Here is a 21745-nt window from a genome sequence, read left to right as displayed (position 1 = left end):
TCAGAATAGGGAATATAGTCAATATTATAATAACTTTAATGGTGACAGATGGTAACTGGACTTAGTGTGATTATTGCATAATGTATAAAAATATTAAACCACTATGTTACACATCTGAAACTAATACAATATTGTATGTCAAGTGTAACTTAATTTTTAATAAATAAATAATTGATATTTTTACATTTTTTTAATAAAAATAAATAACCTATCATTGCACTGGACCTTCAGTTTTCTGTAAATGGGAGGTTTATTCAAGGTAAACATTTAAAACACACCACAGGGACTTCCCTGCTGGTGCAGTGGTTAAGAATCTGCCTGCCAATGCAGGGGACATGGGTTCGAGCTCTGGTCCAGGAAGATCCCACATGCAGTGGAGCAATTAAGCCCGCGCGCCACAAATACTGAAGCTCACGCACCTAGACCCTGTGCTCCACAACAAGAGAATGAGAAGCCCACGTACAGCAAGGAAGAGTAGCCCCTGCTTGCTACAACTAGAAAAAGCCTGCGCGTAACAACGAAGACCCAATGCAGCCAAAAATAAAATAAATAAATATTTTTAAAATAAATAAATAAATAAAACACACCACAATTTCGTAATCCTGCTTTGTCACTTCTTCTTTTTTTTAATGTACTGGGATTCTCTAAACAAAAAACAAAAAAAAAAAAGGGAAAGAAAGAAAAAATGGAAGTGGCCTGGAACTGCTGTCACAATGTGTTTCCTGCCCACATTCTGGGCACTTCTCCTTTCCAGAAACTGGCTCCAGCTGCATCTTGGGCCGCGGGGGTCTCAACACTTCTTAGGCCTGGCCTCTCCTCTCCTCTTTAGGACTCTAAGCAAAACCGGCCACCTGGCCTGGCCTGGTCTGCAGCCCCCAACAACTGACCTCATTGCTTAGCTAGGGTGGGAGAATCCCCGCTAATTTGCTTCTGCTACTCTCTGCCACCCTCTGCTGGTCATGGGTGTTAGTAGCACTCAACCTTCCACCCTCCTTCCCAGGTTAAGGAGACAAAGAAAGAAAAGCAAGGACTAGAAGAGAGTGCAGAGGACCAGAGAAAGGAGATAGCTAGTCACTGAAGGAAAGAGTGTGCAAGGTGTTGAAATCTCCAGGAGAGAGGCGAATGACTGGATACTGGGGAAAGATGTTGTTTTTCTAGATGAACATTCATATAGTTACTTACAGGAGGTGGGGGAGAAATGTTTGGCTGACACCTGTGCAAAACCAGGAAGCAGGAACCTCCCCCTCTTTGTAACCAAGAGACCGACACTGTGAAGCACTCACCTTCATGGGGCGCCTCCCCTCCACCTCACTTAAGTTAACCAAATGCCCTTCTGTTCACCCTTCATCAAAACCCTTTCACAAGAAAGGCTTTTGTAAACCTGCAGGCGAGCCTCTTTCAATTGTTTAGAAATAAAAAGATATTAGATATCATCCAGTTTAATATCATTCCTTTATAAAAGAATACACTGTGCTCTAGAGCCCATGAGCCACAACTACTGAGCCTGTGCACCACAACTACTGAAGCCCACGTGCCTAGAGCCTGTGCTCTGCAGCAAAAGAAGCCACTGCAATGAGAAGCTCACACACTCCAAAGAAAAGTAGGCCCCACTCACCACAACTAGAGAAAGCCCGCGTGCAGCAATGAAGACAAAATGCAGCCAAAAAAAAAAAAAAAGCATAATCTAGCAGATACAAACTATTATATATAGGATGGATAAACAACAAGGTCCTACTGTATAGCACAGGGGACTATATTCAATACCTATGATAAACCATAATGGAAAAGAATACGAAAAAGAATATATATATATATATATATATATATATATATATATATCTGAATCACTTTGCTGTATAGCAGAAATTAACACAACATTGTAAGTCAACTACACTTCAATAAAATTAAAAAAACAAAAAAGAAGCATAATCTTCCTCGAGGCAGATCCTGGCCCCACTAAATGCTAGCTGTGTTCCTCAGTCCTGACAACTGGAAATGCCCATCCTCACAGCCCAACATGTCCTAGGGGTCCTCTTTTGGATTTGTGTGACTGATCCAGCTGGTAAAGATACAAGGAACCACTTTTAGGTTCAGACACTTGATTACTTATATAGCAAAAGGAAGAACAGCCAAAAGTGCCCCAGCTCCCCGTGGCCCTCTTCCCACACACCAAAAAGACAATACCCCAATGAAAGGGGCAAGTTGTGGGATGTTCCATAGTGGAGGAGACCATCCTAGACTGCAGCTAAGCAGTTTTATATTCTGCAGCTCTCTTCTGAGTGGGGCAGGGCAGAAAGCCCCACGCCTCACTAGAGCCTCAAAAGTCCTGAGAAAATGCATGACAGCCTCCCTGGGGAGATAGGGAGTAAGTGGGAGACAGCATCAGAGCAACTCCTCACAGGCTTACCATGGTCTCATATTCCAGGGGGATCACAAGGAGTTCTGTCAAGACTCAGATGAGCTGTGGTTCAAGCCTGTGTGGACTGAATGTGCCCCCCCCAAATTCATATGTTGAATCTCCAACCCCCAATGTGATGGTGTTAGGAGGTGGGACCTTTGGGACATAATTAGTGTTAGATGAGGTCATGAGGATAGGGCCCTAATGTTGGGATTAGTGCCCTCATAAGAAGAAGGAAATCTCTCTCTCTCTGAGCTCAGAGAAGAGGTAATGGAGCACACTGCAAGATCCAGTCACCTACAAGCCAAGACAAGAAGCCTCAGAATGAAACCTAACTTGCCGGCACCCTGATCTCACACCTGTAGCATGAAGAATTGTGAGATATAATTTCTGTTGTTGAAGCTGCCTGGTCTGTGGTACCTTGTTACAGCAGCCCAAGCTCACTGAGACAAAGTTTTGCCTGCATGGCCCATGTCTCCAGGGCACCATGGGAGAACCATGGCCCTACAATCCCTTCCCTCCAACACTGCCCAACTTTCATCTCTATCACAAACACACTTCATGGCATGCTTCAGAAAGGTTGAACCTTGGACACCCCTGGAATAACCCAGAGGAAATGAGGAAGAGAAGGAAGAAGTTAATGGTCAGACTGTCATACTCCCCCAATTTTCTCTAGTTTCCTTTCTTTCTTTCTTTTTTTAAGTAGGTGTGCCAATGGCTTTTTTTTTTTAATTTTTATTGGCATATATTTGATTTACAATGTTGTGTTACTAGTTTCCTTTATTTCTAACTATTAAAAGCACATTCCAGGGCTTCCCTGGTGGCACAATGGTTAAGAATCTGCCTGCCAATGCAGGGGACACAGGTTCGAGCCCTGATCCGGGAAGATCCCACATGCCGCGGAGCGACTAAGCCCGTGTGCCACAACTACTGAGCCTGCGCTCTAGAGCCCACAAGCCACAACTACTGAAGCCCACGCACCTAGAGCCTGTGTTCCCCAACAAGAGAAGCCACCGCAATGAGAAGCCCTCCCACTGCAATGAAGAGGAGCCCCCCACTCGCCACAACTAGAGAAAGCCCGTGCACAGCAACGAAGACCCAACGCAGCCAAAAATAAATAAATAAATTTATAAAAAATAAAAAATAAAAGCACATTCCAAAAAAATACCGTATAATAAAGAAGTAGACATATATTTAAAAAAAAAAAAAAAAAGCAAAGCACATTCAAAGTCCATTTACACATGGTTGCCTCCTCATCTTCTTCTCCCAGGGGTCAGAACCAAGTTTTGCAAATAGTAAGTACTCAATCAATTTCTGTTTGATTATATGCATTAGTTTAAAAGGACTCAATTTCTTTTTCCTCAGCAATTTCAAGGTAATTAACACTGAAAATCTTGTGCCAGAACTACGCAAAACATTTTGCTGACATCACCCTATTTAACCCTCTGAACTATTTTTGCTCACACTCATGACACAAAATGTGTGGGGGTTTCCTCTACCCAACAACTGATTCTGCAAATGTCTGGACTCTAATTGGGTGTCCTACAACTCAATTCTGATACTATCTACCCAGAATTAATGTCAAATCTCACAAGTTAAGGGCTCAGTCCCACAAGACTGACCCCACTACATATGCCAATCAGACGTCCAGGTTGTCACGGGTACTTCTGACCAACCAGCTATAAATGCAAGAGTTACCATGTCCACTCCCCAACTCAGTTTCAATAATTTGTTAGAGATGCAAACTATTACATACAGAATGGATAAACAACAAGGTCCTACTGTATAGCACAGGAAACTATATTCAATAACCTGTGATAAATCATAATGGAAAAGAATATAAAAATATATATATATACATATATATGTATAACTGAATCACTTTGATGTATAGTAGAAATTAACACAACATTGTAAATGAACTATACTTCAATAAAATAAAAAATAAAAGGTAGATAATTTGCTAGAATGACTCACAGAACTTAGGAAAGTATTTACTAGTTTTTTATAAAGGATATAACTCAGTAACAACCAAATGGAAGAGACACATAGGACAAGGTAGGGGGTGGGGGTGAGTTTCCATGCCCTCTCCAAGCACACCACCCTCCTAGTACCTCCATATGCTCACCAACCTGTAAGCTCTCTGAACCCCACCATTTAGGGTTTTTTTTATGGAGGCTCCATCACATAGGCATGGTTGATTAAATCATTGGCCGTTGGTGACGGAACTCAATCTCCAGTCCCTCTCACCTCCTGGGAGGTTGGGCAGTGGGGCTGAAAGTTCCAACACTCTAATCACAATTATTGGTTTCTGTGGCAACCAGTCCCCATCCTGAAGCTACCTAGGAGCCCAACTTGAGCTCAAATAAGTTCAAATAAGTATAAACTCAGGTGTGGTTGAAAGGGGCTTATTTGAATTAAAAAATATACTCTCTCATGCATATCACTCAGGAAGTATCAAGGATTTTAGAAACTCTGTGTCAGGAACTAGGGACAAAGACCAAATATATATTTCTTATTACCAACATCCTTATTCTATTAATGAGGGAACTGAAGTTTAAAAAATAATCATAGCTTGCACTACAGTCTGTTATATTTAAGAAATGGTTCGTATATATTGTAGACTGTATTCTAAATTATAGTATAGTGCCTATATAATCACACATACGCTATATAAAATGTACTATTCTATAATCTAGAAGTATTGTACATTAGTAGATATTATTACATTATATAATAACACATCTATTAAATGTTTTACTCCTACAATAACCCTATAGGGTGAGAACTAACTATGATTACTATCATTTGAGGAAACTGAGCTACAGTGAAGTTACATTAGTGTACAAGATCACACTATAGGAGGGACTTCCCTGGTGGTTCAGTGGCTAAGAATCTGCCTTCCAATGCAGGGGATGCGGTGGGTTTGATCCCTGGTTGGGGAACTAAGATCCCACATGCCACAGGGCAACTAAGCCTGTGCCACAACTAATGAGCATGCAGGCCACAACTAGAGAGCCCATGCACCACAACTACAGAGCCTGTGTGCCACAACTAGAGAGAAGCCCATGCACCACAATAAAGACCCTGCGTGCAGCAACTGAGACCTGATGCAGCCAAAATAAAATAAATAAATAAATAATTTTTTTTTTTTTAATAAAAGATCACACCATGGGAGGTGGCAGCTGAGCTGATCTAAAAGTTGTGCAGCCCCACAGGCACTTCCTTGGCAGTCCAGTAGTTAAGACTCTGCACTTCCGACGCAGAGGGTGTGGGTTCAATCCCTGGTCAGGGAACTAAGATCCCACATGCCATGCAGTGCAGCCAAAAATATAAAGTTGTGCAGCCCCAAATCCTTTGCTCTCAACACTCCCCTAAACTGCTCTTGTCTGAGTCCCAGGCCTGAATGTGGACCTATCTCAAGGTTCTTGGTCACTGTTTCCCAGTACATCAAAGAATCTTCTTCAATTTTATAATATTCTCTCCCTACTTCAATTTAAAATGTTTATACCCCCAGTCACTTAGCAAAACTCAGCTTCATATTTCCTTGATTCTAAATCTTGCATTTGACAAAAGATGCTATATATAAAGTTAAAATAAAAATGATGAAGGATATATTTGTGAAAAGATTCTCATTTTATATAATAAATTATTACTATCCAAAATGTGTAAAGGGCTCCTGAAAATAAAGAAGCAAAAAAGACTTATATGCTGAGAACTATAAAACATTGATAAAGAAAATCGAAGATGATTCAAGGAAATGGAAAGATACCCCACACTCTTGGAATGGAAGAATTAATATTGTTAAAATGGCCACACTACCCAAAGCAATCTACAGGCTTAATGCAATCCCTATGAAATTACCCATGACATTTTTCACAGAACTAGAACAAGCAATCCTAAAATTTGTGTGAAACCAGAAAAGACCTAGAATTGCCAAAGCAATCCTGAGAAAAAAGAACAAAACTGGACGCATAACCCTTTCAGATTTCAGACAATACTACAAAGCTACAGTAATCAAAACAGCATGGTACTGGCACAAAAACAACATATAGCTCAATGGAACAGAAGAGGGAGCCCAGAAATTAACCCACACACCCATGACCAATTAATCTTTGACAAAGGAGGCAAGAGTATACAATGGAGAAAAGACAGTCCCTTCAGCAAGTGGTGTTGGGAAAGCTGGACGGTCAGCTGCATGTAAATCAAGGAAGTTAGAACATTCCCTCATACCATATACAAAACTAAACTCAAAATGGCTTACAGACTTAAATATAAGACATGACACCATGAAACTCCTAGAAGAGAACATAGGCAAAACATTCTCTGACATACATCATAGCAATGTTTTCTTAGGTCTGTCTTCCAAAGCAATAGAAATAAAAGCAAAAATAAACAAATGGGACCTAATCAGATTTATAAGCTTTTGCACAGCAAAGGAAACCTTGAACAAAATGAAAAGAAAACCTATGGACTGGGAGAAAATGTTTGCAAACGATGTGACCAACAAGGACTTAATTTCCAAAATATACCAACAGCTATTACCACTCAATACAAGAAAACAAACAACCCAATAAAAAAATGGGCAGAAGACCTAAATAAAGATTTCTCCAAAGAAGACATACAGATGGCCAACAGGCACATGAAAAGATGCTCAAGATCACTAATTATTAGAGAAATGCAAATCAAAACTACAATGAAGTGTCAACTCACACCAGTCAAAATGGCTATTTTCAAAAAGTCTACAAATAATAAATGCTGGAGAGGGTGTGGAGAAAACAGAATCTTCCTACACTATTGGTGGGAATATAAATAGGTGCAGCCATTATAGAAAACAGTATGGAGGTTCCTTAGAAAACTAAAAATAGAGTTACTATATGATCCAGCAATCCCACTCCTGGGCATATATCTGGAAAAGAAGAAAACTCTAATTAAAAAAGATATATGCACCCCAACGTTCACAGCAGCACTATTTACAGTAGCCAAGACATGAAAGCAACCTAAATGTCCATTGAGAAATGAAGGGATAAAGAAGATGAGGTATATATATACAATGGAGTATTATTCAGCCACAAAAAAGAATTAAATAATGCCATTTGCAGCAACCTGGATGGACCTAGAGATTATCATACTAGGTGAAGTAAGTCAGACAGAGAAAGACAACTATTATGATGTCACTTATATGTAGAATCTAAAAAATAGTAAAAATGAACTTATTTACAAAACAGAAACAGACTCATAGACATAGAAAACAAACTTATGGTTACCAAAGGGAAAGGGGGAGGAGGGATAAATCAGGAGTTTGGGATTAACACATACACACTATTATATATAAAATAGATAACCAACAATGACCTACTGCAGAGCACAGGGAACTATACTCAATACCTTATAATAACCTATAACGGAAAAAAAATATTTTTAAAAGATAAATGATGAATGATATATTTGTGAAAAGATTCTCATTTTATTTTTCTATATTTATTTATTCATTTATTTATTTATTTATTTGGCTGCGCCGGGTCTCAGTTGCGGCATGCAGGATCTTTTAGTTGCAACATGCGGGATCAAGTTCCCTGATCAGGGATTGAACCCAGGTCCCCTGCATTGGCAGTGTGGAGTCTTAACCACTGAACCACCAGGGTAGACCCAAGATTCTCATTTTGTATAATAAATTATTAATATCCAAAATGTGTAAAGTGCTCTTAAAAATAAAGAAGCAAATAAGACATTTTATTATTTTTCTGTTGCCATGTGTATAACAAGTTGCTTAAAACAGCAAACAATTGTAGTCTCAGTGTCTGTGGGTCAAGGATGTGGGCGTGGTTTAGTGGGTGGTTCTGGCTCAGGGTCTCTCCGGAGGCTGCATTTAAGACTCAGACAGTAGGGGCTTCCCTGGTGGCGCAGTGGTTAAGAATCCGCCTGCCAATGCAGGGGACAGAGGTTTGAGCCCTGGAAGATCCCACATGCCGCGGAGCAACTAAGCCCGTGAGCCACAACCACTGACCTGCGCTCTAGAGCCCGATAGCCACAACTACTGAGCCCGCCGAGCCACAACTACTGAAGCTCGTATGCCTAGAGCCCATGCTCCACAAGAGAAGCCACTGCAGTGAGAAGCCCGAAGAAGAGTAGCCCCCGCTGGCCGCAACTAGAGAAAGCCCGCTCACAGCAACAAAGACCCAACGCAGCAAAAAATAAATAAATAAAAAAAAAAAAAAAAAAAAGACTCAGACAGTAGCTAGGCTCTGAGGCTTGCCTGGGTTTACAGGATCCACTTCCAAGCTGGCACTCAGCTGCTGGCAAGGGGCTTCAATTCCTGGCCACAAGGCCCTTCCCATAGGACTGCTCACGATATAAAAGTTGGCTTCCCAACTTCTATGAGGGTGATGAGATAGACAGAGGGAGAGACCGCACAAGTGGGCAAGGGAGCTACCTAGATGAAAGCTTTTGTAACTTAATCCTGGAAGGGATATACCATCCCTTCTGCCTTAAGCTGTTGGTCTCACAAACTAACCCCGGTAGGATGTGGGAGGGAGCCACATAGGGTGGGAGCAGCAGAAGATTGAATAGAGGTCATCTTGGATGCTGGCTGCCATTAACATAAAAATGGTTATCCATATAAAAAGATATTTGTCCCCCCAGTGATTAGGTAGTGCAAATTATAACAAAAAGAACCCATTTCTCTGTTAGATTAGCAGGAACTTTAAAAGCCTGACATAATCTATCATTGACCACAACGCAGGCAAGTGGGTATGCTTACACCTTATCCTGGAAGTGTGCCTTGAAAGGACAATTTGCAGTAACCTCTGAAGTAGTGGCTCCACTTCCTAGGTATCTCTCCTGAAGGAATACTGACTTATGTTCACATGATTTATGTTCAGGGGTACTTAGGGAAGAACTGCTTGCTGTACAAAGAGAATAAAGAACAGAATGCCCATGAATAAGGAATCATTATTTCATATCATATCCACAGGGCACATAATATGTTGCTAAACGAAGAAAGCTTCATGCCAAATATATGTATCTTGTGATCTAATTTAAGTAAAATAATTTTTTTTTAAATCTCCCATGCAGGTGATAAACACACACACACACAACAGCAAAAATACAGGAAACCTGCATACCTTGTTCACTCCTTAACCCCCAGGGCTGTGAACAGAGACATTCTGGATAAAAACTATGCCCCAAAATATCTGAATACAGATAAAGATAAATCTAGAAAGTTGCATACTCAATTATAGAGAAGAACGGTACGATGAGGGAACATTCACATTTGGGTGTGTGTGTATTATATACAAAACCACAAATATGTACTTAAGTTTTGCAGTTTATTTCCTTCCAACAATATTGCTACAACCAACTGTAAACAAAAATCATGAAACTGGACAAAGTCAGCGTGACTGATACCATCCTGGCCTTCAGAACTCCTCTCCAAGGGCTTTTAAATCCCAAATTCAGTGCGAAGAAGTTAGAAGAGGAGAAGGATGAAGAGGAAGGGGAGGAGGAGAAAAAGTAGGAGGCGGAAGAGAAATATGAGGAAGGGGAGAAGGGGGAGGAGCATGGGAGAGGAGAAGGGGGAAAGCAGACGAAAAAGAGGCGAAAGGCCCTTTTCATTTCATTCCTTTGCTTCTGCAAAGCAAATGTCACCTGACGAGAGTCAGGGATGAGTCCTTTTCACATGGGTGTGAAGAAGAGCCAACTGTTTCCACAAGAGGCAGGAAAGAGGCCTTGGGCTTGCTCAGCTGAAATCAGTCCTATACCTCTAAGTCAAACAAAGACAAGAGGGGGAAAAAAAAAGAAGTCTTGTCCAGGCGCTGCAGTGAGCTGGTCTAGGGGCCTGTGTGTGGAGCGCGCGGCACCCAAGTGGACCCGCGTGAGCGTGAAGGTGAGCTCAGCCGGTCCTGGCGTGCGCGGGACAAGGATGCCCGTCCGTCTGTCGCTCATCTCCCCTGAGAGTTGCTTCCGCATTTCCAGCAATACATATTCGCCCAGCCGGGTTAGCTCTCCGAAGGTAGCTCGGGTTTCGTGGTGTTAACACTCCCCCACTCATTTTCTAGCCCACGGGCTGGACTCAACGGATGATTTTGAACCCCGCAAACCGCCCGAAGCATCTTCTCCGCCCTCTGGTGGTTACAGCAAAGTGAAACTGATAGAGAAATTCAACTCCCGCTGAACTCGGTAGTTGCAAGGAATAGATTTATGACTACTCGAAAAGGAAAACGCATGATCTTGCAATTTGTATTTTAAAATGTCCAGAGCTTGTGGCTCTCCACGGGTCACCATTTCACCGAAAGTGCATGTTCCCAACGGATCCAGTTTGAATGTGATGTCCTCGGAACACCTCCGCGGTGCTTCGAAGGCCTGGAATCCGCCCCGCACAATGGATCGCGCCTTTGTCACTGTATTCCCTCCTGTCTTCTAGGACCTCTGGATGTGCTCCCGGTAGGCTCTGGGCCTCGTGTCCTGGACTCCCCTGAACAAGTTTTGACTTTTACTGCAAGGAGGTAACTCCTCAGCCCCAGGCCAGGGAGACCCCAAAAGGGTGGCGCTCCAAGATCTCCCCTGGGAGGCGGCGCGCAGCAGTACACTTTATAAAAGTGTTTTCCAGCCTTTGAGCCAGCAAGCCACTTTAATTTTAGAAGAGTTGCCGATAGGAGCAGACATGGTGAGGAAGTTCATAACTTAAAACGCCCCACTCCACTACGGGGGGTACCGAGGTGCAACTCTGCCTTCCCATTCCCCAGCAGAGAGAGGAGGCGCGCCCGCCCCAGCTAAACTCTAAAGCCACCCCTGGAGTTTGGGCAGAGAGGGATGCTTCAGGCGTTATAGCCCCGCCCTGACTGGGGAATTTTCCTTTTGTTCCACATTAAAATACGATGGTTGGGGGTGAGGGAAGGGAAATGGGTGAAGGTGGTCCAAAGGTACAAACTTCCAAGTTTACTTCCTGGGGTAGTAAAGTACGTCATGGTGACTGTAGTTAACCACAGTGTATCGTATATTTGAAAGTTGCTTAGAAAGTAGATCTTAAAAGTTCACACACACCGGCTTCCCTGGTGGCGCAGTGGTAGAGAATCCGCCTGCCAATGCAGGGCACACGGGTTCGAGCCCTGGTCTGGGAAGATCCCACATGCCGCGGAGCAACTAAGCCCATGCGCCACAACTACTGAGCCTATGCTCTACAGCCCGTGAGCCACAACTACTGAGCCCGCGTGCCACAACTACTGAGTCTGCGCTCTAGAACCCACGAGCCACAACTACTGAAGACTGTGCACCTAGAGTCTGTGCTCCGCAACAAGAGAAGCCGCCCGGGCCTGGCAAGGAAGAATAGCCCCCTCTCACTGCAACTAGAGAAAGCCCCGCGTGCAGCAATGAAGACCCAATGCAGCCAAAAATAAAAGAAGATAAATAAATTTTTTAAAAAAGTTCACACACACAACTGTAACTTTGTGTGGTGATGGATTTAACTAAAATTGTATTAACTAAACTTACTTCACAATGTATACATATACCCCAGGTAGTTTTGATGTAGGCGGGCTTCCACTGCTCTCTGAGAAATACTGACAGACCAGTGGTGCTAAAATGCAGATTGGAGAGACTTTCACCTAGTACTTACCATTTGGAAGGTTTTGGAGGGACCCAGGAATCAGGATTTTCATTACACACAGAGTTTCAAAGGCAGCTCTTTAAGAACGCATAATCTAATAATATGGTTACTGTCTCTCACACTTTTTAAAATTGAAAGCCAAAGAAATATATTTAACATCGTATCTAGTACATATGTATTTATGTGTATGTAAATATGCATGTATGTATAAAATGGGAACAAAATTTAAGGAACAATACTTACCCTGACATAGCCTGATAAGAAAAAGCAGCCCCCTCTATAATCAGAATTTTGTCAAGTGTTCTAAAAGTTAAAGTAACACAACAAAAAAATTCCTTTCATTTTCCTCACTCAAGGTCCTGCTTCCCTTTGTTGTTCCCAATAAAGCCGGGACTCCTCTGATTCCTCTTTTAAATGTATATTTGGATCCCTTTTCAAATGCAAATTCCACTTTATCTATGGTTATTCAGGGTAGATTTCAAAAACATGTGCTTGAATGGCTTTTCAAACATAGATTGTGAGTTTACTTTTGAGGACTTACCAGACTCCCAGGGCTGATCCCCAAACCAAAAGTATTTGGGAGGTGGGGCTGTCTCCTTTTGTTCTCTAAAAGAACCCATAAACTTGTGGAGATAGGAACTGTAATGAAGTAACCAGTGGTTTCTTGCTGGTGGATACTCCCCTTATTCTTACTTCTCGCAGATCTTGAGAAAACAAAAGCCCTATTTCAGACATACCAGAGTCTATGGACTCATTTCCAAAACTAGAACAATGTGCTCTGGCATCTAATCTCCACTAGTCTCTTCCATTAAAAAAATAATAATACTGGACCACTACGTTGATTAAGCCATGCACAATTCACAGGGTGAAACACACCAGTCTAAGACCTGTTGGGAAAGGATTTGTTGCGAGGTTCCAGGTTTAAAGGGCTCCCTGTTCTCGTTCTGACTGGCATTCACTGGGCCCCCAGGACCTGGGCGGACAACAGTCCAAAGAAACTGAACTCGCAGATCTTTTTTTTTTTTTTTAAAGCCCCCAGTAGGAAAGACGAGTGCAAAATGCGCTGGGTATCAGAGATGTCGGTGGAAGTGTAAGGAGAGGGAAGGCAAATTCGCAAAACCTGGTGAGGAGCTGTAGTCGGAGGAGAAGATGGAAGCTCAGACCCGGGGGCGATTTGCCCTTCGGCAGTGGTTCTCAACTCTGGGAGACCAGCTTTTCATTTGCGAATGTGAGGAATCCCCGCAGGCGTGCAACAGCCGCGGTGCAGGAAAGCCAGCGCGGTGCCACGCCTTTTCTTCTCGCTTATTCAATTTGTCATCAACGACGCATCGGAACAATCGAGAGGCAAAAACAAGTTCGCTTCCTTTTTTCAGAAGATTCCCTAGGAAAACGATTTGCTTTTTAAATTTCTTTGAACAACCTTTCGCCCTAGAAATGGGAGAACTGAAATTCTGCTTAATTCTGATTTCAAATATCTGCATGGCAATTTGGGAATAAACATTCATCCCCAAGGCCTCTCCCATTCATCTATGGGAGCGGGGAGGAACTACCTAAGACCCCGCAATGTCACCCCTCCAAGGGTGATAGGGCCAGCGCGAGCCCTTCTTACCGCGGTGTCCCAGAACCAAAGTTGGTGACCGGTGGTTACCGACAGTGGCGGGCGGCTCCTGGGTCCAGCCGTCTGCCGGAGTAGCCTGTTTGAAATACAGCGCCCACCCTTAGAAATTCCCGCGCGGGCGCCTATGTACTTGGCAGGATGCACACCTCCCCGACCCTCGCCTTCCCAGCCCGAAGAGCGACGGCAGAGAGGCCACTGTCCTAGACCCTCCCTTGCGGCCAGCCCACCACTCCCTAGGCTTCAGGGCCTTTGTAAGGCGCGACCACCTGCGTCAGAGAACGTGGCACTGGCAGGGCTGACCCCCAGAAACTCCTGGAGCCCGGGCGGGGGCCATCGGTGGAGATGGGGTGGGAGTAGGGGGAATTACGCAAGGCGGGAGGGTTCAGTGGAGAAAGCAAGGGAGAAGTCCAAGGGCTTGGAGTATCCGGCTTCCAGCAATGGGAAGGCTCTGTAATAACAGAGAGACCAGGCAATGGTCCCTGTAAAGAGTCCCGGATATCAGGGGTCAGATGTACCTGTTGTGTCCCTAGAAATTCCTCGAATGCGGCTGTTAACTTTTCCAGGCTTTTTCAACTCAGTTAAGGAGTTTGATGCTGGATAATTTCTGAGGATTTATCAGGGTGTTAGCTCTGTGCTACTAGAGTAAGTAAATTTTAAAACAAACGAACAGACAGACCGCGCTGGGTTGCTGTCGCCATCGTTGCAGCCCCTTGGGTCTCAACAAGACCGGTGATGCTCCAGAATGGGAGACAAGCCAGTTTGGGAGCAGATTGTATCCAGCTTCACTCAACATTACTACCAGTTATTTGATAACGACAGAACCCAACGAGGCGCAATTTATATTGACGCGCCATGCCTTACCTGGAAAGGACAGCAGTTTCAGGGGAAAGCTGCCATTGTGGAGAAATTGTCTAGCTTCCATTCCGCAAAATCCAGCACAGCGTCACGGCTCAGCACCATCAGCCCATGCCAGATAGCTGCAGCATCAGCATGGTTGTAGCCCAGCTCAACGCAAGTGAAGACCCTACCACGGGGTTCCACCAGATGTTCCTATTAAAGAACATCACCTGATGCTTGGGTTTGCACCAATGACAGGTCCAGGCTTGCCCTGCACACCTTGGGCTAACGCTCTCCCAGCCAGGCACTCATGCTGTTTCCTCCTCCCTCCTCCTCCCGATACTATTCGCACTCCTCCAGATGCTCCGAATATCATACACGAATGAGCAGGGCCGCGGTGCGAGTGAGCGCAGCACGCCTCTGCTACTGAGGTATTGTGCATGATGTTTGGACGCTAGACTACTTGCATCTGACAGGAGAAGTTTGTGCCGTACCAGCGCATGCCTTGGAAAGACAAGTTAATGCAAAACGTTGTCTTTTTTCTTTTTTCTTTTTTTTTAATCTACTGACAAGTTGTTTTAGTAACCCAAAGAAGTGAAGGAGAAAGCTGCTGCCTCGCTGCCCAGATGTACTGATTTGTTCAGATGTTTCAATGCCTCATGATACAATCAAACCACGGAAATTTTCTTAACAAAAACAAAAACAACCTTTTTAAAGAAATTATACCAAGTAGTTGTGTGGGGGGGGGGGTAAAGGCAGATGTTTTTGGAAGTGAGGCTAAGGATAGAAGTAGATGATAACCTTTCAACTAGAATAGATAATGTAAAGAAAGAAAATAGGAACACAAAGTAACATTTACATGATCTATTCTTAAAGTGGGAAATCTGCATCATCCAAGCCACAGGGAAGATAGCTATGTTCACATCAAGTTGGTTTTAGATGGTACATCTGTCTCATTTGTTCAGTCCCATTAGCCTTCCTCGTGGCAGAGCTGGGGAGTCCCTAGGAAGGCTACCAGCATGAGCCAGGCCCAGGGCCCACCTTACAGTTCAGAATTCTGGCTCTTACCATTCAGGATGAGGTTTAGGAGCCAGACCTTTCTTATTTCCAAAGCCCACAACACAGGCTTTAGGATGCTCTTTCTCAGCAAACTACTACAAGCCAAGAGGTTTTGGTTCCCAGACATTCCACAGATCTGGGAGAGAATTTTTACCTGGCAATGTCTTTCCACAACCTAATGGTGACTGAGACATACAAGAGCCCCCTTCAGCGACTGGATTCAATCACAGTTATGGGGCAGCCGACTTTCCAGCCTTCAACTCCTGTACTCACTATTAACTGTCTACTTTCTTGTCAAGTCAGTAAGCCAGCAGCCCACACATCTCTCTCCTGGGTTTCCCCAAAATACTAACTGAATTCTAGTACCTGTCAAGATCCCCTTAGCCTAATGAGAACCGTTCATCAACACTCCATTTTGTTAAAAGACCCATTACAGCTTATGATAGTGTTAAAGAAAAATTATTCATGACACTAGTTAAAGCACAATAAGGCTGATCTTGGAGAGGCAGCGGTGACTGGTGGTGTGAAGCGAGATCTTAATTCCCTGCCCAAGAATTGAACTTGGGTAGCCTGGATGAAAACCAGGAATCCCAGCCACCACACCCTCTGGCTCTTGCCCCCAGTGAAAAATGCATTTCTCACGGAGGCAAAAACTGTAAAAACAGGTACAAAGTTTATTATTAGAGACATAGCACAACCACAAGTGGGAGAGCACACAGAGAAAGTTTGTTTAGTTAAGACAGAAGCAAGGCAGAGATGCACACCCCGAGAGAAAGGGTGTGGGCATCCTCCCTAATGAGGAGGAGTGCAGTAAAGTGGTGGTTAAGTCATTTATATAGGGCAGTTCTTCCGGGTCTTTGTTTACCTTTGACCAATTATCTGGTTTCTTTTTCCACACCTGACCTGCCTTAGGCCCCTCCCCAACATGCGTGCACAACTTTTTTCCAAGATGGATTACAGCCCAGAGGCCTATGGGACGGCCTTAGCATCACATATTATGGGGCGGTGCCCCCTCCTTTTTGACCCGCAAGGAGCCTTTCTGCGCATGTGCAATGTTTCCCTTGCCCCAAGGATGGAGAAATGTATGACCTCTTGATCTTTTAACAGGGTTTAGTCCCACTCTGTCCCTGCCATAAAAATGTCCAGTGTCCGGTTATTTACCCTATTTCTCTTGCTGGTTTTTATATAGAGGTGCAGATCTCGAAATATAGACAGGAGTCCGGTCATAAATACGTAGTCCTGGAGCCCATTTGTCTCTTGCTTCAGGAAATGTAAACAGGGGGCTGGTAATGAATGTCTGGCCTGGAGCCCATCTTCTTCTCACCCCCGGAAGTGTGAACAGGAGGCCAGTTGTAAATGTCTAGCCTGGAGCCCATCTATCTCCTGCCTCAAGGCAATCTTTATTCAGGGAACTATTGGGATAGGTGTATGGACCACTGAAACAGGGTTTTGCAAGGGGGGAGAGTGATTGGGCTCAACTCCAAATACAACAAGGAAACGTGGGAATTCATAGCCAAGGAGCAGGGTGGGAGAGTCAGTGGATAGAATATTACTAAGGGGAAACATTAGGGGTAAAGGGGCATTCAGACTAAAGTGACCTGACCTGAGGGCATTCTTGCTGAAGGCAGGCCAGGGTGATCAGATATCACCTGAGGGATCGTGGGGGGATGACCAACCTGATCAGCGATCTCAGGGGTAATCAGAAATCTCTAGGGTGGGGACTTCTGGTTAAACTGACTTAGCAGGATTCTTGCTAAAACTGGACAATGCAGAGAAAGAATGGAAGCCCAAAAGTCAGGTCTAGTTGAAAAATGATCAGGGAAACCTGATTACACTTTGGCTGAGGAGAGAATCTGCCAACAACAGCCCAGCCTTTTTCCTGCAGAATAGAGTAAAGCAGAAATTATCAGAGTGAATCACGATTTGTGCGTCTTTCTCTGGGCTGCAGGCAAAAAAGCATGAGAAACACTGGCCTACAGAGTGAAATCCAAGTTCTTTAGCCTGGTGTATGAGGACCTCTTACCTCATCTGCAGGTTTGTCACACAGTTTCCTCCAAATAGCAAGTGTTTTGCATCATGGTCATTCGTTCACTTATTTCATCTTCATGTTGTACCAGTGAGATTTTCCCGTCTTCCAGAATAAGCCCCACTTGCTCACCCTTGAGCTGGGCTGCTCTGAGTTGATACCCAGTAAATGCTAAATTAAATTAACTCGAAGAAGAGAGAGATTAGGACAGCAGATCTGTTGGCAATTATCTCAATATTCCAGGGAGATGACTTCAACAAAGACAACCAGAATGCCAAAGAGAAGATGGATGGGGGACTTTGTCTATTTTAACCAGTTAGATCTGGGAGATAACAGGCAAGGAAAAGCTGAAGGTGACAACTTTCATGTTTCATTGAAGGGTCTCAAATTTATCTGTAAGAGACTAGGAACAGGAAACTGGAAATAATAATAAAATAAGCAGAGAAGTAAGACTGCAACAAGTTTCCTAATGCTGCAGGCCAAGTTAGTGGGTGTGTGTGGGTGGGTGTATCCAGACCTGCGTTAATTTCTTAGGGCTGCCATAACAAATTGCACAAACGGGTTAACCTGAAACAACAGGAATTTATTCTCTCACAGTTCTAGAGGCCAGAGTGTGAAAACTAGGCATCAGTAAGACCATGCTCTATGGAAGAATCCTTTCTTGCCTTCTCCTAGCTGCTGGTGATTATGAGCAATCCATGGTGTTCCTGGCCTTGTAGACCTACCACTCCCATCTCTGGCTTTGTTGTCACATGGCCTTCATCCTGTGTGTCTATCTTCACATGGCCTACTTATAAGGACACCCATCATCAGATTTTGGGCTCACTCTAATTCAGTATGACCTTGTTTTAACTTGTTCACAACTGCAAAGACCCTATTTCCAAATAAGGTTAATTTCACAGTAATAAGTGATTAGGACTTAGATATACCATGCTGTGGGACACATTTCTACCCATTACAGGACCCTCACTGCCATCCCTATCTGCACATGAAGTAAACTGAGCTTGAGGGAATGGGGCTGAAGGGAGACTGGCAAAATTGGGAGGGCCAGTAGTTAGGGTCAAGAAATTCCTGAAATAGGTCATGCTATGTTTAAAAGATTCAGTGTAAGTACTTGGAGTGTTTGAGGAACAAGGAGTAATTTAGAATTCTTTGTGTCTAGAGCAAAAATATGTGGTGCCATCCAGGTGTTCAATAGCAGAAAAGCAAACTGAGATACACTGTAATAGGATGTGTTGAACACTAAAAAGTTTAAAAGTTCATGTGCAGCTAATTGAGGAAGAAAAGGGAACTATGATGCATAAGTACCTGTTAAGTATCTCTGGCTCTGTGCTGGGGTACTTATGTAAAACATTTTGTTTGATCCATGTGAGCCAGGTATTGTATCATCCTATCATGAGTGGAGAAACTTACCCACTGCCTCCTAGAATCTAAGTAACTTGAATGAACAGGGTTGTTTCCCTCCTAAAAGAGTCAAAGCCTGTCCAGGAGCAAAACTGTGAAAATCAATGAGGAGAGAGAAAAGAACAGGCAGGAAAGAAGACACACAGTAAAGCAGCTGTGTGTCCACAGGAAATGTGCCTTCCCTAAGGTTTTGTAGCAGCTGTGAAATGCCACAATGCACCCATCTTGGAGTGACTCTTATTTTCTTACCACTGACACCCCAGATCTGCTTGCTACACTCATCTATGACTCCACGGCTAAGTTACCCTCACCTCCTGACAACCCCTGACCCTCAGTTAACCCCACCTCTCCTGAGCCCACCTCAAAATAGCATGCAAAGCAGAAGTGACCCCACTTCCCTGGTACCGTCCTCCTCCTCCTCCAACCTTCAGCTGCAAACAGACCTTAAGAAGACACTTTCCTTCTTCCTTTATCAAGCCTCACTCCAGCATCCTCTATGCCCCCTCCCTCATGGCACCAGTACAATAAATCTGGTTGTTTCAGTTAACTGAATTTGCCAAACTATAGGCTGGTCCCTGGTGGTCTGGATGAGTCAGTAATAACACCCCAATGCTCATGAACAGCCCTCCAAAACTGATGTTTGGTGTTTTGGCTTTGTTTCCTTGACCACAGCATCCACATGTGACTTCGAGGAAAGGGATGGCACCTTTTTCCAGGGAACAACTGGGTCATTTTAGGTGCTTTCATTGGAGCCCTTAAGTAGTTGGTTATGTTGGTCTTTGTGTAGTTCTCAAAGTCTTTTTGACTTCAGCAAAAGGAACAAAACAAAACAAAATATGAAAATAGATGAGCAGCCTTCACGTGACAGCTGGGAGGCCTGTATTGCAAGAAAATTAATCAAGCCAAATTCCTTCACTCAATGGATTCTCACTGAGCCCTTTTTACCAGCCATAGCCTCTGCTGGATATTGGGGACCAGGTCAGAGCCCTGCTGTCCTTGCTTCCTGGAAGCCTGTGAATAAGTCACAGTAATATTAAGCACTATTACTCTTAGAACTGCTAGTCAAGCTACAGTTTATTGAGCATCTACTATGCCCAGAACCATGCTGACCCCTTTACAACAGAGCTTCTCAAACTGCAAAGAGCTTGGACTTCCCTGGCGGTCCAGTAGTTAAGACTCCGCGCTTCCACTGCAGGGGGCGTAGGTTTGATTCCTGGTCGGGGAACTAAGATCCCACATGCTATGAGGGGTGGCAAAAAAACCCCAAAACTTCAAAGAGCTAGAGAGTCCCCTTGTATCTGGCTAACCATGCAGGCTGTGTTTGGGGCCTGAGGGTTCTATTTCTAATGAGCTCCCAGGTAAGGCAGATGTGGCTGGTCCAGGAACCAGACGGCGAGGTGGCACATCTTATACACCTGTATTTGTCATCGGTCCACAAGCATATTCTGTGGAATGATGACCTCCTCCCCAGGGGAAGATGTAATTGCTGCCCTTCCATATGTAGATACTAGGTTTCAGGAAAGCTACACATGGCACTTCATGGTGCACAGTTGACTTTCCATGTTTGGCATAATTTATGGTTTCCTTTCCTACAGCCCACTCACCTTTCCACTCTGCAAGGTGAGCGTGTCATGTCTTCTCCTTCCTGCTCTCACACCTCTACCATCTCCTGCTCCTCCCTGTTAGCCAAGGGCCCCATGGATCAGTCAGGGTTCTCCAGGAAAACAAAACCAATAGGATGTGTGTGTGTGTGTGTGTGTGTGTGTAAACCTCAGTCTTTACCCTTAAAGACTGACTGGTTGAGGCCCACCAACATTACGGAGGATAATTTGCTTTACTTAAAGTCTACTAGTTTATTTATTTTTAAACTTATTTAGTTATAAATTTATTTATTTATAAATTTATTTATTTATGGTTGCATTGGGTCTTCATCACTGCACATGGGCTTTCTCTAGTTGCAGCAAGTGGGGGCTACTCTTCGTTATGGTGCGCGGGCTTCTCATTGAGGTGGCTTCTCTTATTGTGGAGCACGGGCTCTACACGCGTGGGCTTCAGTAGTTGTGGCACACAGGCTCAGTAGTTGTGGCTCATGGGTTCTAGAGCTCAGGCTCAGTAGTTGTGGCGCATGAGCTTAGTTGCTCTGCAGCATGTGGGATCTTCCCGGGCCAGGGCTCGAACCCACATCCCCTGCATTGGCAGGCGGATTCTTAACCACTGCACCACAAGGGATGTCCCAAAGTCTACTAATTTAAATGTTAATCTCATCAAAAAAATATCTTCACAGCAAATCTAGACTAGTGTTTATCAAATACCTGGGCACACTGACCTTGCCAAGTTGATGCATAAAATAAATCATCACACCCTGTTTCTTATTTTGCCAAAGTGTCTGAGTATTCAGAAGTCCACCGTGGACTTCCACTCACCTGCTCCCTGTCAGCCTCAGGGCCCAGGGATCACTTTGCCTTTTCCTCTCCCTTCACTGCTCCCCTTGGCTCCTGCCCGGCCCCTCCTTCTTTTAAGCCACACACTGTAATTCTCCCATCCTTAAGATGGGACCCATGCTCCCTTGGCCACTGCCACTTTTTCTTGCCCAATTGTCTCCACTCCCTCACCTCCTTTCTCTCTCCAAACTACTCCATCCCAGCAGCTCTACTACCTCTGCTCTGCTCAGGGGCCCTCTATACCAAATACTAGGGTCAGTATTCTTATCGGTGTTTTTCCTCATCTAATTTCTTCTTCCAGCAGCACTTATCTTCACGGACTATCCCTCTTTCTTGAAACACATTTGCCTGCCTGGGA

At 44.1% G+C, this 21745-nt stretch overlaps 1 pseudogene; it reads left to right on the top strand.

Moving 5' to 3' along the window:
• Positions 1–14354: 14354 nt before the first annotated feature.
• Positions 14355–14746, top strand: LOC133090247 (nuclear transport factor 2-like; annotated as a pseudogene).
• Positions 14747–21745: the final 6999 nt, after the last annotated feature.

Source organism: Eubalaena glacialis, chromosome 4 (genome assembly GCF_028564815.1).
Source record: "Eubalaena glacialis isolate mEubGla1 chromosome 4, mEubGla1.1.hap2.+ XY, whole genome shotgun sequence".
In the NCBI taxonomy this organism is placed as follows: domain Eukaryota; kingdom Metazoa; phylum Chordata; class Mammalia; order Artiodactyla; family Balaenidae; genus Eubalaena; species Eubalaena glacialis.
This window is presented reverse-complemented; position numbering and strand designations above follow the sequence as displayed.